This window comes from Chinchilla lanigera, unplaced genomic scaffold, assembly GCF_000276665.1.
Source record: "Chinchilla lanigera isolate Chin_1 unplaced genomic scaffold, ChiLan1.0 scaffold00109, whole genome shotgun sequence".
Lineage (NCBI taxonomy): Eukaryota > Metazoa > Chordata > Mammalia > Rodentia > Chinchillidae > Chinchilla > Chinchilla lanigera.
Window position 1 is genome coordinate 2,597,079 of NW_004955510.1, and position 10,170 is coordinate 2,607,248.

At 35.9% G+C, this 10,170-nt stretch overlaps 1 protein-coding gene across 1 annotated transcript in view; it reads left to right on the forward strand.

Annotated features, from left to right (window-relative positions):
- Positions 1 to 10,170, forward strand: part of Nrg3 (neuregulin 3) — a gene marked incomplete at its 5' end in the record, with an annotated part of 1,004,716 nt that overhangs the window by 981,763 nt on the left and 12,783 nt on the right. The window lies entirely within an intron of this gene.

Below are 10,170 nucleotides of genomic sequence, written 5' to 3' on the forward strand. Positions count from 1 at the left end.
AACAGGTGACCCTCAGCTCTATACTGCCTTTGAACACAGGCTCAGCTTTCATTCAATCCTCTGACTCCCACTGTGTGGATGTGCTAGGCCAGAAAAACAGGGTGTCCTGGCTATGCGGGCAGCACTAACCTGCTTTGTTCCAGCACAGTATCTGTTGGGCCGGGAGTGAGACAGGTGTTGGAGTGGGCAACAGGGGAAACCCAGCACCCACCCATCCTCAGTCCCCACAGCAGGCACCTTGACCAGAAGGGGCTCTCAGGCGTGCTGCCTGGAATGAGGGCTTTTTTGGGAAGTCACATTGTTTTCCGGAAGCTGTCGGGGTGTTTAACGGAAAATCATGTACGCTTAGGCTGCAAGGACCAGTGAGTATAATATCTCAATCACTATTGAAGTGATGTTTTGTGCATTATCCTAAATAAGGTCTTATCAACACATATGCATGCAACACATGTCATGACCTGAGCCAGCGAAAGCTCACAGACTTACTTTCCAGCCTTTGTCACACACAGACGATGTCATAAAGGAGGGAAGCCCAGATCACAGCTGACCCAAGCACTTAAACTTCACCACAGGCACAGGTCTGCCCTGGTGGATGAAGTTCGGCTAATTTCGCTGCTCACACTGCCAGTGCACATGTTTTTGAAGAAACTGTAATAAATGCTTTCAGCAGAGAGCATGGGTGTCAAAAGCTGTGATCCTGGCTACAGAAGCTAACTCATACAGAGGGCTGATACAAACAAATCAGTTTGTGGCCTGGGCTATGTGGCCTTGGGCCGCTGATTTTAACACATGTACCATACTAGTGTACAATGTGAACATACAAGAACTTAGATCCTTAGGAAAGGAAAAGGAAGGTGAATTCTGCTGTTGGTCTCTAAATCATCTTTCCCTTCTTATAAAGGTTTTATTTTAAGTAGACTTCATTTTGAACACAAATTGTTTTTATGGACACAAATGTTGAGAAGATACTACAAAGCGTTCCCATATACTCTGACCTCAGTTTCTTGTATGTTCACATTGTACACTAGTATGGTACATGTGTTAAAATCAGCGGCCCAATGTTGATGCACTGTTCCTATCCATGCTTGACTCAGGTATGCTGAGATTTTTACCTGATTGCTGCTTCTGTTCCAAACTCATCCAGGAAAACACAGGATACTTATCTGTGGTTCCTCAGGCTCTTTGTGGCTGTCAAAATGTGTCAGTTTTTATTTTTGGTAACCTTGATAGTTCGGAGTAGTACTGTTCCAGTATTTTGTAAGATGTTCCTTTATTGGAAGCTTATTGGTTTCTCCTGATTGCACTGGGGTTATGGGTTTTTCAAAGAAAGATAACAAGTGACATTATAGCACATCAAATCAGGGTTATACACTATCATTATGCTTTGTCACCGCTGAGGTTTACCTTCTCTTCTGTCTGAGGCAGTATTTGCCAGGTAAAGATGTCTTTACTTCCCTCTTGCTTTGCCCATACTACTCTGGAAGTAAGGGACTGCCTGTAAGGATTGGCAAGCTGGGATCTTTCATCCTGGTGGTGCACTGTAATTTATTTGGATACTACTACAAAGGGTCTGTTTCTTCTTTCCCATTTACTGTTTTTATTTCATCATTTATGTCAGCATAAACTCATGGGTACTTATTTTAAAGTCTAAGAGTGAAATCCATCTTTGTTTTGTGATTACACTAATCTAACTCTGGCCACTGGTGACTCTTTCAGTTGGTACAGTCACTAGCCTATCAATTTGGTATCAGCTATTGAGTTCCCTGTTGTTGATTTTGAGCACTACAGGGTGCTCCAGGCTCATTTTATGCATTGCCTGTCTCAGTCCTAGAATCAGACATCTCTCCAGTAGCATTCCTTTCACTGCAGAGCACTATTTGAAACAAGATCTGGGAGCTAGGAGTGCTCCTTGTTACTGAGATGGCCTTGGTCTAGCACTCTTAGTAGATAGGGATAACAGACAACTCTTTAAAATGTAACCATCTGAGCCAGCCGTGGTGGTGTACGCCTGTAATCCCAGCACTTGGGTGGCTGAGGAAGGAGGATTGTTATGAGTTTGAAGCCAGCCTGGGCTAAAAAGTGAGTTCAAGACCAACCTGAACTGTGTAGTGAGACCCTGTCTCAAAAAGACAAAGAAACAAACAAACGAAGCAATAACAAAAAAATGGAACCATCTGTAGCTATATTTGCCTAACCATAAACTCATGTTGATGTCCCCTCCATCCAGCCTTAATCAGTTACCACATGGGTTCCAGCCTCTACTCTATGCTTATTTATAAATTCTCACCCCACTAGGGAAAAGCCTGGTTCTCTCTATTCACCATCCCTAAACTTAATTACTCAGTCACAGAATATATACAGCAGAAACAGAACAGCTAGTCACACAGACCTCATTATTATGTGTGACAGCTTGACAGTGCTTACCCACATTCCTTTTGGCTTTAGTCTTGCTAACTTCATTCATTTCCAGAGTTGCTTCAGCAGCACCCCTAACTCCCACCCCGTGCTCATTCATACACTTGTCAGACAGATAGACTCCCTTGTCAGAGTCTGTTTCTTTCCTGGGATTCTTAGACCTTGCAAATGATATTTATTTTGTTAGTAGCCATATTTCTTTATTAGATTTAGGACTACCAAGGTAACATATATCCCCTGTGAATTTTGTAAGTTTGTGTCTTTAGAATTTGATTCATTTCAATTAAGTTATCAAAGTTGAGGACATCAAATTACTCGAGGATCCTTTCATAACTTGTTTTTTTTTCCAAGGGAGCTGGAGTAATGGCCTTTTAAAAAATGGGTTTTAGGCAATTTGAGTTATTTTTACCCCCCACCTCACCCTAGGTAGTTTGACCAGCATTTTTTATCTTTTCAAAGAATCAACTTTGCTTTTATTGATTTTTCATTATTACTTTTCTGTTCTCAATTTCATGAAAGTTTTTCTTGATTTCTTTACTATTTCACATCTGCTTGTTTTAGATCTAAATGGCCCTTGCATTCTCTACTTTCCCAAGATGGAAATTTAAATTACTGATTTTAGATCGTTCTTTTTAAATATAGGAGTTTGATGCTATAAAGTTACCTTTAATAACTATTGTCATTATCTCCCACAAATTTTGATAATTTGCATTTTAATTTAGTTACACTGTATTTTTAACATTTCTTTTGATGTATTTTCTGACCATTGTGTTATTTAAAAGTATACATTTAGTTGTAGTTTGGGGTTTTGCAAGGGGAACAATATAATATAGGACACATTTTTTATAAGATTTTTTATAATTGTCACCCAAAGAATCATATACAAAAAGAGAGTGCAGGAAATCTGTCTACGTACTATACACCAAAGAATCCAGCCAAAGGCCTGGATCCTACACTAATGTCTTGCATGAATCCAGCTGAAGACCTACAGCTTATAACAATGCCACTCAAAGTAAGAAACAGAGCTTCCCTGAAAAGTATCACAGCCATCCCCAGGGACAGTGAGGTCCGAAGCTCCTCTGCTAATGAGAACAGCTGAGCTTCTATCAGGAAACTCAATGCGACACTCTTCTCCAGGAGACTGAACCGTGTACCATCTTCCACTCCAGAGCCAGTAAGCAGTGACCACAGTGAGGACCAGAGCTCCCCCAAAGTGAACCATAACCATTCTCAGCAATAACAAGGTCTCAAGCTCCTCCTCCAATAAGAACAGCCAAATTCATCAGGAAAGCCAGCATGACAAGGTCCTCCAGCAGAATAGCCCAAGAGAACCAGCAGCTCCCTAACAGCTTCCCAACAGCTTCTAAACTTCCTCTCCAGTTCTGCCTCTCATGCTGCTGGCAAAAAACCTCAGATGGGCCTCCCACACCCAACATCACGCTGACTCAGTTCAGCTAGGTATTACAAGTTGACCACCAGCTGTCAACCCATCACATCGTTTAATCTCCAAATATTTTGGAATTTTCCAACTGTAGTTTTCTATATGATTTCTAATTTAATCCCAGTGTGATCTAAAAACATACTTTTTATAATTACTGTTATTTCAATTTTATAATGTATACTCTATGGTAAAAAAAAAGCAGTTTATTTTGACTAATTTTGTATGTGAGCTTGAGAAAAATGTGTATCTACTGTATTAGAAAAAGTATTAGGCAAAATCCAGTCATTACAATGTACTGTTTAGGCCAGTTGTATCTTTACTGAGTTTTTCTACCTGACGGATGGGGAAATTACTGATAAATGGAGACTGAACTTTTAAAATAGAGTAGGTTTCTTTATTTTTCTTTTTAGTTCATTGAACTTCTTTATATATTTTGATGCTTTTTTGTCAGGTTTATGATTATTTTATTGCTCTTGTAGAATTGACCCATTTATCACTAGATAAGTGACATTTTTTAAAACTGTTTCTTCCTGATAATTTTCACTGTTTAGAAGTAGAAATAATAGAGTTGCTTCAGCTTTCTTCAGATCAATGTTAGCATGGAGTATATTTTGGTATCCCTTTCCTTTTATCTTCTTTCTTTTTTATGTTTAGTGTATTTCTTATAAAAAAACATATAATTGGGGTTTTCAAAGATATATGCTGACGTTTTCTGTTTTGCAATCGATATATTTAAATAAATCATATTTAATGTAATTGTTGATATAATTTAATTATCTGCCACTCTGTAATTGGTTTATATTCTTTGTCTTTTTTCTTTGCTTCTTGTGTTTTTATTTCTTCCTCTTTTAGTTTTAATTAAGCATTTTATGGTCCCATTTTCTGTCTCCTCTGCCATATCTATTGTACATTTTTCAGTAGTTCCCAAGAATCTGTGGTATACATTTACAATTTAGCTGAGTTCACTTTGGGTAACAGTTTGCCACTTTGTAGCTACTTCATATTCTTTATAACAGAGTATTTCCCGTTCTTTTTCTATCACAAAATTGTCAACCATTGGTTTGTGATCATCATGTGACTCATTACTCTTTTAAACATTTTTGTGTTTGACTTAATAAGAAAAACAACAAATTTTAATTTACCTTCATTTATTACCTCCCTGGGACTTTTTCTTTAATGAAATTCAGACTTGCTGATCCATAGTGTTTCCTTTCTCTTTTAAGAATGTTTTTTAGGATTGGTTGCAGAACAGATGGGTGCTGAATTTCCTCAATTTATAATTTGTCTAAAGAGTCTGTACTACCTCATTTTTGTGGGATCATTTCATTAGAGATAGTTGTTTGGTTTGGCATTATTTTTTTCCCTCTAACTCTTTAAGTCTTTGAATTGTTACACTTCTTAGTTTCCTTGTTTCTGATTAGATATACAGGAATTTTTTTCAGCATTTTTTAAATCTTTTTCCTTTGTAAGTCAGATTTTATATTCTCTGGTGAACCACCCTCCCATGCTATTTTTCCCTTCTCTTTTTTCCTATTTGAAAATGATAGCCAGTATACTGTTTGGGGGATATGTACTGTGTATGGTATTTTTTATGTAAGTTTCCTGAATCTGTTTTGTCTGTCATTAATTTTAAAGTCCTTGGTCACTATTCCAACTTTTCCAGCTTCATTCTCTTTCTCCTTCTTCTATTATTTCAATTAAGCTTTGCTTATACCTTTTGGAATTTTCCTGCAGATCTTGAATATCCTTTTACATGTTTCTTCTCCGGGGAAGGGGCCTTCTCTTGATAATTCTATTGCATTTCTTTTTCTGTTATCATGTTTTTTTATTGATAGCATTTACTTCTGATTATCTCAGTTTCCACCTCTTTGCTTGTAGTACCATATATTCTAGAATGTTGTCTATTTTTTCCTGTAGATCCCTTATTATTTTTATGCTTATTTTAAATCCCTTGATTATTCTAATATCTATCTGTGATAGATGAGTTCTGATGCTTATTTTGATCTTTGAACTGTTTCCTTTATTTTTTTCTTCCCTTTTTTGTATATCTCATAGATCTTTGTTGAAAGTTTGAAGGGAGAATGCTATCCAATAGAAAATAGGAGCCCAGGTAATAGGCCTTTATTGTATGGTTTTATGTTTGTCTGGCTAATGTTTGTGTTTGACTTAATATTTATGGTAGCTATAAATGCTAGGGACTTTGAAATCCTCTAATGTTTGTTTTCTTTTTTTGTTTATTTTTTGTCTGTACTTGTACTTTGGGATTTTCCAGAGAGATCACAACAGCATCTATAACATACTACTATTTAAGCTGTAGCCTGTTGCTGCTGTAGGAGAGCCCTATTGATCTCAGGGAAGGGAATTTTTCCATAAATTTATGATTATACCTCATTCTTTTTGTCAGCTTCTATTCCTTGGTTTTATTTTTCACAAGTATTTCTTTTTTCTTCCTCTGATGTGAGACAGGAAGTTCCTTTGCATGGTAACATAGGCAGCTATTACCCAGAATGCTCTGTGTGCACTTCAAACTCATGCCTTTTCCTCTTACACTGGCAAAGCTGTGAGATGATTTGTTGCTGCTCTTGTTCTTTTCTCTGAGAAGGTAGGAATGGTTCCAGGAGGTAAAGTGATAAAGGACGGGTGCCTTCCCTAAAACAACAGGCCGCAGATGATCCCAGCTTGTGTTCTAGAGCACACGGATCCTCTAGAAACTTGTCAGGGTTATTACCTACGCATCTGCTAACTGAAGCTCCTAGCAGTCCTGCCGCAGATTAGGTGTCTCAGTGATAAGTGTCTATATTCACTGGTCTCTCTAGATTTAGAAGTAGTGGTTTGCCATCACTATATCTGATGGGCAAAAGAATAGTCACTGATTTTCAGGTCATTGTAAGGGTTTTTTTTTTTTTTCCTTTTTTTTCATTCCAAGGACAGAAACAATGACTTCCAAGCTCTTTACTTGTCAGAGCTGAAAGTGCAAGGTATCTTTAAATTCATTTTGAATCTATGTAGAATGTCAGTTTGGAGGAATGCATGTAAATTAGTTTCTATATTTTTAGTTCATATTCTTGCTTATTTGAATCAATCCTGGGCAGGAATGCCAACAAATTAAACTTAAATCTTCAACTAAATGCAGTTGCTGAAATGAAATGCTATGAGAGAAAGAAAACAGGTTCAAAGTAATAAATTTTGATACTAAATTTGCATTTATGGACCAAAATGGTATAAGTAAAAACAACTCTATCATATAGCAGTAATCTAAATATTTGAAAGAAAAGATTTAGAAAATATCTGTTATGAGTACTATTGATAAAAAGAGCAAGTAATAGGCTCTTTGTATTCCTAACTTTTATCCAGGATTTTGGGCAAACCTCTCCATTTCGCACAACTCAAATCAGAAACTGTGAACTAATGGTCCAAAAATGAAATTATGCATTAAGAAAAACTGGAATGAATTACCAATCTACTGCTTATAAATTTCTGTGGAAAATTTCCATCCTGCAGAATGGTTGGTTGGTGCTGCCCCCAGACAGGTACAGTTGTTGAATGGAGATTCATCTTCTCCGGTTTGCCTTGTAAGGCATCTCAATTGCTTCCATAGATGGACCATCAAGACCTCTGAGTTTATCTTCTAAACTAATTTATTAGAAGTGAGGGGAGAGGAGCAAATTCTGTGTCTCTATAAGAACACTGCAGTCAGATTGGGCGTGGATTGTGCTTCAGTAAACATCCATTCTGATTCTTTTCCCATGCAATAAAACAGGCATTTCCATCATTTGTTGGAGCTTTGTTGTTTGGCATTGATGAAAACAATCCTCTTTGCCAAATTATTTCTACATCTTCTTTTTCTCTTGTCAATTTTCTCCTTTTTACAAGGTCTGACGAGTTTCTACTAGTCCTTTATGTAGTCGGACTCCATGTCAAGACATGGTCATTACTGCTTCTGTGCGGCTTATTTTGAAAGTACGTAAAAATAAAATATGCCCTTGCACCTTTAAACTTTAAGTACTAACTCAGAAGATTTCCTAGCCCCCAGAGCTCCTATTCCTGGTATACAGCCCTGTGTGACTTAACATTGGAGATATGTTCTTAGCAGTGCGTCATTAGATCTTATCATTTCGCATATATCATCGAGTGTAGTTACACAAACCGACATGGTACAAGTCAATCCTTGGCATGGCTTCTTGACACAATCAAGAGATGGGGTATAAAGAAGAAAATGAGGCTGCTCCTGGACTAACATCCCCTACAGTTTTATAGTGATTAGAAGGTATGGCTCAGCAGGTACCTACTTTACTCAGTAATAAAATCATCATTTATTGTTGTTGAGTATTCTTACTATACATAACTAAGCATATTGTACCTCTAAATATCTGGTAGTGGAGTAGGCATGTTTAGACCAGGATTGCCACACACACTGTATTGCATAGCACAACTATATGACAATATCACCAGGTGGCAGAAGTTTTTGGACTTGTTAATTTTATGGGACCATTATAATATATGCAATCTGTCTGTCCATAAAGTTGCTATGTGGTACAGGACTATACTTTTCCTCAAAGATAAAACTCAATAATAATGTATAGAATACTGTTTAAAACTCTGTATGCTGAGTGAGTGAATGAAACTACACACATGTGAATACAGAAGAATATTATATGCACATATAAAATCTGTATATACATAAACACAAAGCTAAATATGTATGTATATATGCACATATGTTCAATATATACATTTTATTTTCAAAATTGGGTTCATGTTCATACTTTGTTGTGTGTTGCTTTTATTCTTTGGATTACTTTAATGTTCAGTTTTGGACATTTCTGTTGTTTCCAATTGTTTCTTTTTGTTATTAAAAAGTAAAATTGTGTTGAATTATTCATTTTACGTTTTTGCAGTATATCAATGATGGAAATTCCAGAAGCAGTGTTTTAGACTGAAGAGTGTAGATGCAAATTTTTGAAACATACTGCTGATTTGTTTTCCAATGAATACAACCACCTCTCCTCTTCCAGTCTTTTCTTTTACTAGTTATTCTTGAAATATAATTTTACCTACTCTGACTACTACCCTTTTACAATGAGTACTACTGTACACCTTCCCTATGCACATGCATATCTGTGTTTATTTTTCTGTGAAATTCTTGTTTGCACTATTACATTTAGTGTTTTCCAGTTAATTTTCTTTTGCATTGCAAAAATAGTCTCTAATGTGTGAAAACCAACATTTTCTTAGGTTTTTACTTGCGTTTTGATTTGATAGTGATCATTTTTGCTGCTGGATATTTCGGCTGGTGTGTAATCATATTTAACATATATATTTTTTCTGTATAGTCTTTATGTATTGTATCCTAGCAAGAAAAGTCTTTTTCCCTTAAGGATATGAATAAATATACTTGTATAAATTTATAAAACTTTAAAAAATGTATTGATATGAAATATATTTTTATCAAATCCTTAAAGTATAGATTAAGCTAAAAATGTACTTTACTATTACTTTAATTATGCTGATTGCCAAAGAAATTCTTTGATTGTATGGTATCTTCTTAGTACACTTTGCTTTCATTGTGACATTGTCAAATTAGCAGAACCTCAGTGGGTTGTGTCTGTGGGTTGCTGAGGAAGCCTTCCACTCAGTTCACTTCCTTAATCCCCAGTGCGTTTTTTAATGTTTATCCTTTCTTGTTTATTTGTAGCAACTTAACTGGGTTTTTTTTTTTTTCATGAAAGTAGAAAACAAGTTTATTTTACTTTCTTGGACAGCCATTGCTCTAGCACTTTTATCCTTGTATTCCATATTTTTCTTGCTGGTTTGAAACACCTCACAGGATCCTGTACATAAACAAGGTCTTTCAATGTGTCTGAGTTTGCCATGGACTTCATGCAGAGCTCCTAGTTTGATCAACAAAAATTGTTGTAGAATGATCAACAAAAATTTATGAATATTAATCACTGGGTGGATTGTTACTGCTCCCATCTTTGTCTCGTTTTAAACAAATTTAGCATGGAAATATATTTTACTGGTATTACTGCTATTATAAGCTATCTTTGTTTTTTTTCTACAGTTTTTAAGATTTATCTTTACCTATCCTAAAAATGCTAAAATATTCCATTTTCTTTTTTCTTTTTTTAAAACAGAGTATTTCAGCTAGTAGATGACTGACTTTATTAAATCAATGTGTGAATCTATCTTTTAGTAGTTAAAACTAACCATCCATAGTGTTGTGATTATTAATAATTTTACACTTTCATTCCATTTTTATTATATTTTCAATTTACAATTTACCATTCTCTCATTATATACCTTCATACTTT